Genomic DNA, 6,404 nt, shown 5'->3' with positions numbered 1-6,404 from the left:
GTGGTCACTCCAGGACACCTGTAGAACACGGCAGGCATTACCAAGTGGCATCAAGTGGTGATGGATGTGGGCCCTGGCAGGTGGTGGGTCACACGGGCATGTCTGCGCTTCTGTTTCATTGTATAAGTGAGAACTTTAGTAGAGTTCCTTCAGTGCTGGATGCGGGCCCTAGCTGACTTGTTTGTTTATTATGTTATTATTATATTAGCTATCATTATAGCCAAATATAAAGAATGCTTGGCTCTTGGGGGAGCAATGACTGGAATGTAAATAAAATAGTTTTTTTTTTAAAAGAATGCTTGATCCATACATGCTGAGGACTATATAAATATTCACTGTTGCCCGGAGTCAAGGCACAAGCTGAAAATCTGAGCACTTGGAAGGTGGAAGCAAGACGATCAAGAGTGTGAGGTCATCTTACACTATGCAATGAGTCTGAGGTCAGCCTGGGCTATCTGAGACCTGGTCTCAGCAAACAAACAAACAAACAAACAAACAAACAGAAAGTGGTCCAGGGAAACAACCCCACAGATAGAAGCACTGAGCAAGGTGAACCAAGCATCTCCAGAATCCAACTGGTGGGAAGAAAGAACTGACCCTTGAAAGCAGCCCCCTGCCCTTCACATGTAGGTTACATAGCATACATACGTGCATTCATTCATACACTGTGATGGCTATTCTTGGTTGTCAACTTGACTATCTGGAATGAACTACAATCCAGAGATGAAAGGCACAGCTGAGATCCCAAGCTTGAGGAAGGAAGACACCTTTACTCCGGGCCATGCCTTCTGCTGGAAGCCTAGACAAGGACAATGGAAGAAGGAAGGTTTGGCTCTGTCTGCCTGCCCTCATCCTGTTGGCACATCCATTCTTTTGCTGCTATTAGAGCAGACTTCTGGATTCCACCATTTACAAGAGACCTTGAGGGGCTGAGAAGCTACTAGACCTTTCGACTTTCCATTCATAGCTGGCCATTGTTGGATTAGTTGGACTGTAGACTGTAAATAATTCAAATAAATTTGAGGGGGAGAGAGAGAGAGAGAGAGAGAGAGAGAGAGAGAGAGAGAGAGAGAGAGAGAGAGGAGAGATTCATTTGATGAGTTCTGTGACTCTGAGGAACCCTGACTAATATACTCATACACATACACATACACAAATAGTGTTCTGGCTGGGCAGTGGTGGCGCACGCCTTTATTCCCAGCACTTGGGAGGCAGAGGCAGGTGGATTTCTGAGTTCGAGGCCAGCCTGGTCTACAGAGTGAGTTCCAGGACAGCCAGGGCTATACAGAGAAACCCTGTCTGGAAAAAACATAGATAGATAGATAGATAGATAGATAGATAGATAGATAGATAGATAGATAGATAAAGTGCACTGAGGGGCTGGAGAGATGGCTCAGTGGTTAAGAGCACTGGCTGCTCTTCCAGAGGACCCAGGTTCAATTCCCAGCACCTACACGACAGCTCACCACTCACCACTGTCTATAACTCTAGTTCCAGAACTTGCAATGCCTTCACACAGACACATGCAGGCAAACACCAAAACGCGTAAAATAAAAAAGAAAGAAAAAGCTCTATTTTGCAAACTGGGTATGGTGGCACACATGTTCCATTCCAACATTTCTGCCCTGCATGTGTCAAGCTCTGACATCACAGGAAAATGGCAGCTAGCTTTGTCTCACCAGCTCCACCGTGCTGTAAAACCAGACTCCACAGAGAAAGATCTGTCACAATGGTTGCTCTATTTGGTCTAAGGGCACTGAGTGACAGTGTAACAGTGTAACTGTGCACTGTACACTGTGCCTCTGGACAGAATGAACCGAGGACTCTGGTATCGAGGGACAAGTAGGGTACTTGAGCATAAGTGCATGCTGGACTGTATAGCCAAGCACAGCACTCTCTACTTTTCAGACAGATTCTGTTTGTTTGTTTGTTTGTTTGTTTGTCTGATTGGTTTTGGGGGATTTGTTTTGTTTGTTTGTTTGGGTTTTTTGTTTTTCTCATACAGGGTTTCTCTGTGTAGCTCTGGCTGTGTTGGAGCTCACTCTGTAGATCAGGCTGATTTCAAACTCATAGAAATCCTCCTGCCTCTGCTTCCTGGGTGCTGAGATTAAAGGCATTCACCACCACTGCCTGGATCTTTTATTTTTATTATTATTTTTTTAGATTCATTCATTATTATATCTAAGTACACTGTAGCTGTCTTCAGATGCAACAGAAGAGGGTGTCAGATCTCATTACGGATGGTTGTGAGCCACCATGTGGTTGCTGGGATTTGAACTGGACCTTCAGAAGAGCAGTCGATGCTCTTAACCACTGAGCCAGCTCTCCAGCCCTGGATCTCTTTTTTATTTTTTGGTTTTTCGAGACAGGGTTTCTCTGTATAGCTCTGGCTGTCTTGGAACTCACTTTGTAGACCAGGCTGGCCTCGAACTCAGAAATCCGCCTGCCTTTGCCTCCCGAGTGCTGGGATTAAAGGCGTGCATCACCACGCCCAGTGGATCTTTAAAAAAAAAAAAGAAAAAAGATTTATTTTTACTCTTCGTGATCGTGTGTATCATATCTGAACACAGGTGCCCAGAGGGGTTGGAGCCCCCTGAGTTGGGATCACGGGTGGTTGTGAGCTGCCTAAAATGGGAACTGAACTCTCATTCTCTATAAGATATGATCTTAGCCATCTCTCCAGCCTCTGGAACGTTCTTGCTTTTACCTAAACCAGCACACAGCCCTCATGAACCATTTGTATGTTAAACACAAAACTGTTGTGGACCCTGCACATTGAAAGCTCATTGGCTTAACAAAGGGAGGCTCTTGATCTTAGGGTTCAGAGCTCATGATGCTTTTTTGCAAAGGACCAGAGGTTCCCAGGCCCACATTGGGCCACTCACATCTGCCTGTAACTCCAGCTCCAGGTCTTCTGGTGACATTGGCCTTCTTGAGCATCTATTGATCAGACGGTGGGATAAAGAGGGATTTTACATCCTTAAGAGAATGTCTTAGGAAGGAAAAAAAGCAAGCTGGGCCTGGTGGCACACGTCCTTAAGCACCACACTCCAGAGGCAGAGATGGGCAGAGCTCTGTGAGTTTGAGGCCAGCCTGGTTCACCTAGTGAACGTCAAACTAGCCAGCACTAAGCAGTGAGATCCTTTTCTCAACTAAAGAAAAAGGGGGGAGAGGTCTCAAAAAGAGAACAATCACATGGAAAATAGGGGAGGGGACAGAGTCAAGGGACAGATACATACATAGCTGCTCAGCGAGGACAGACACCTGCCTTGGAAGACAGAGTGGCAGTGCTCTCCCCCCCAAAAAAAAAAAAAGTTAAAAATAGGACCAAGGATGTGGCTCAGCTAGTGGAGCACTTACCTAGCAAGCAAGAAGCCCTGGGTTTGATCCCAGTGTCACATGAAGCAGCCATGATGGCACAGGTCTGTAACCGAGTATTTGAGAGGTGGATGCAGAAGTTTCAGGAGTTCAAGACCAACCTCAGCTACATGAGCATGTTTCAAAAGAAAAGTTAAAATAAGATATTGTTTTCATTGCCTAGTATACACCCCAAAGAGCTGGAAAGAGGTTTCAAAGAGAGGGTTTTCTACTGGCATTCATAATTGCATTAATCACAATAGATGAGATATGGAGGAAATCCAACCGTCTATCAGCAGGTGAACGGAGAAGCAGAATTCACACAGGGCACTACCATTCAGCCCCTCTCAAACTCCATACGCAATCCACGTGACCTTGAACACTTGATCCTCCTGCCTCCACTTCTGAAGTGTGGAGTTAACGACTGGGAAATAAAACCAGGTTCACTAAATGTTAGACAAATCTTCTAAGACTCAGCTCCAGCCTCAGCCTATATTTGCCATTAAAAAACAAAATTGCAGCCGGGCATGGTGGCGCACGCCTGTAATCCCAGCACTCGGGAGGCAGAGGCAGGCGGGTTTCTGAGTTCGAGGCCAGCCTGGTCTACAAAGTGAGTGCCAGGATAGCCAGGGCTATACAGAGAAACCCTGTCTCGAAAACCAAAAAAAAAAAAAAAAAAAAAAAAAATTGGGCTGGGCGGCGGTGGCATAGACCTTTAATCCCAGTACTTGGGAGACAGAGGCAGGTGAATCCCTGAGTTCGAGGGCAGCCTGGTCTACAGAGCAAATTCCAAGGCTACACAGAGAAATCTTGTCTCAAAGAAACAAAACAAACAAACAAACAAAAAATTGTGCCAAGTATTGTGAAGGTTCAAGAATCGCTGCAGGAAGCCCCCAGACTCAAATGGTCTGCAAAGGCAAAGAGCGTTTATTCTGCAGAATGCTCTTCTATTACCACCATTCAGGGGTCAACCATTTATCTGAATGGTGACCCCAGACAAAGCGGAGCAAGCCTTTTATAGAAAACTAGGGGAATTTTAGCTAGGTAATTTTAGGTAATCTAAAACTTTAATGGCGGTTGCCGGGAAGTTACGTGGGTGGATTTCTGATAGTTTTATTATATTTGGTGAGGTGTTGAGGAGACTCCAGGAACCATCTCAGCCCAAGGTTACAGCGCCACCAGTGATTAACAGCCTATTTCCAGGAGCTCCCTCTGAGGAGTCCAATCGGCTTTCCTTGGAAACTGAAACTTTTTTTTTCTTATTTAATTTTTTTTTTTTTTTTTTTTTTTTGGCTTTTTGAGACAGGGTTTCTCTGTGTAGCCCTGGCTGTCCTGGAATTCACTCTGTAGACCAGGCTGGCCTTGAACTCAGAAATCCGCCTGCCTCTACCTCCCGAGTGCTGGGATTAAAGGCGTGTGCCACCACGCCCGGCATTCTTATTTAATTTTAAAGGTTTTTTATTTTTAGGGGACCTCTCAGTATGGCTGCACACAAATTTAACCTCAGCCCTGGGGAAGCAGAAACAGGTGGATCTCTGAGTTTGTGACCAGCTAAGTTCCAGGCCAGCCAGAGCTACATGAAGAAATCCTGTCTGAAAAACAAGCAAAAGAAGGAAGAAAAGAAATTAGACACTTTCTCCAATGTAGATGAACACTAAGGACATTGTGTGGATGAAAAAAAGCCAGTCACAGAGTGCTGGCTAGTTTTGTATCAACTTGACACAAGCTAGAGTCGCTTGAAAGGAGGGAATCTCAATTGCAGGAAAGCCACTTAAAAATCCAGCTGTAGGACATTTCCTTAATTAGTGGTTGACATGGGAGGACTCAGCCCATTGTGAGTGGTGTTATCCCTGGACTGGTGGTCCTGGGTTCTATAACAAGGCAGCTGAGCGAGCCATAGAGAGCAAGCTCTTGCCTCCAGGTTCCTGCCCTGTTTGAGTTTCTGCCCTGACTTCTTTTGATGATGAACAGTGATGTGGAAGTGTAAGCCAAATGAACCCTTCCCTCCCCAAATTGCTTTGGTTATGGTGTTTCATCTCAGCAATAGTAACAATAAAATATGCAGAAACACAAGTGACTTTACTGTGGTTGAAATCACGGAGACAGAATGGAAGGAAGGAGAAAGCTGGACTTAGTGGCTTTCAGGATGGAAAGAGTCAAGGAGATGAATATATTTATGCATATTAATAATCTGTTTAATGCAGCTCTCTCGGGGTGGCAGAAAAGCACCTGAATGCACTGTTCTCTGTCATTAACCACACGGAAATGAACAAGGAGACCAAAGCAAAGCCAGGCACAGTACTGTGTGCCTGTGATCCCAGTCCTGAGGAGGCAGAGTCATGGGGATCTGGAGTCCAAGTTCAGTCTTGTCTACCTAGCGACCGTGTGTCTCAAAAAGCAAAGCAGAGCAAAACAACCGAACCACCTCACTATATCACTATAAATCCATTGGTGGTTAAGATGAAATGAGCGACATCACGAGATGCCAGGCAGGGGGCATCTGGCACGGAGAATACAAAATGGCACCGCGACTGTAGGAGTATTTAGGACAGGAGATAGGGAAATGGATCCGCCAAAAAACTTCCAATTTCTCTAGGACACACACTATGACCCTTGTACAAGGCAGTCGTTTCCAGGCTCACTGATCGATTAAAATTCCATCCAAGGCACTTTAGGAGACATCCCATCTCTCTTGTCAGAGGATAGAGGACAGGCTGGAGAGGGGATTCAGTGGTGAGGTAAGAGCACCCAGGGTCAGTTCCCAGCACCCACGCTGCTGCTCAACCATCTGGAACTCCAGTACCCAGGGACCTGATGCCCTCTTTTGAATGGTATATACACATAGGTGCAAGCAAACACTCATACAAATACATGCAATAAAGAAATAACAGTGGGGCTGGTGAGATGGCTTAGTGGGTAAGAGCACCCGACTGCTCTTCCGAAGGACAAGAGTTCAAATCCCAGCAACCACATGGTGGCTCACAACCATCCGTAACGAGATCTGGCGCCCTCTTCTGGAGTGTCTGAAGACAGCTGCAGTGTACTTA

This window comes from Mus caroli, unplaced genomic scaffold (genome assembly GCF_978045245.1).
Source record: "Mus caroli unplaced genomic scaffold, Mus_caroli_1 scaffold_16, whole genome shotgun sequence".
Taxonomy (NCBI): Eukaryota; Metazoa; Chordata; class Mammalia; order Rodentia; family Muridae; genus Mus; species Mus caroli.
The sequence above is the reverse complement of the archived record's forward strand: the minus strand, read 5'-3'. Positions refer to the sequence as shown.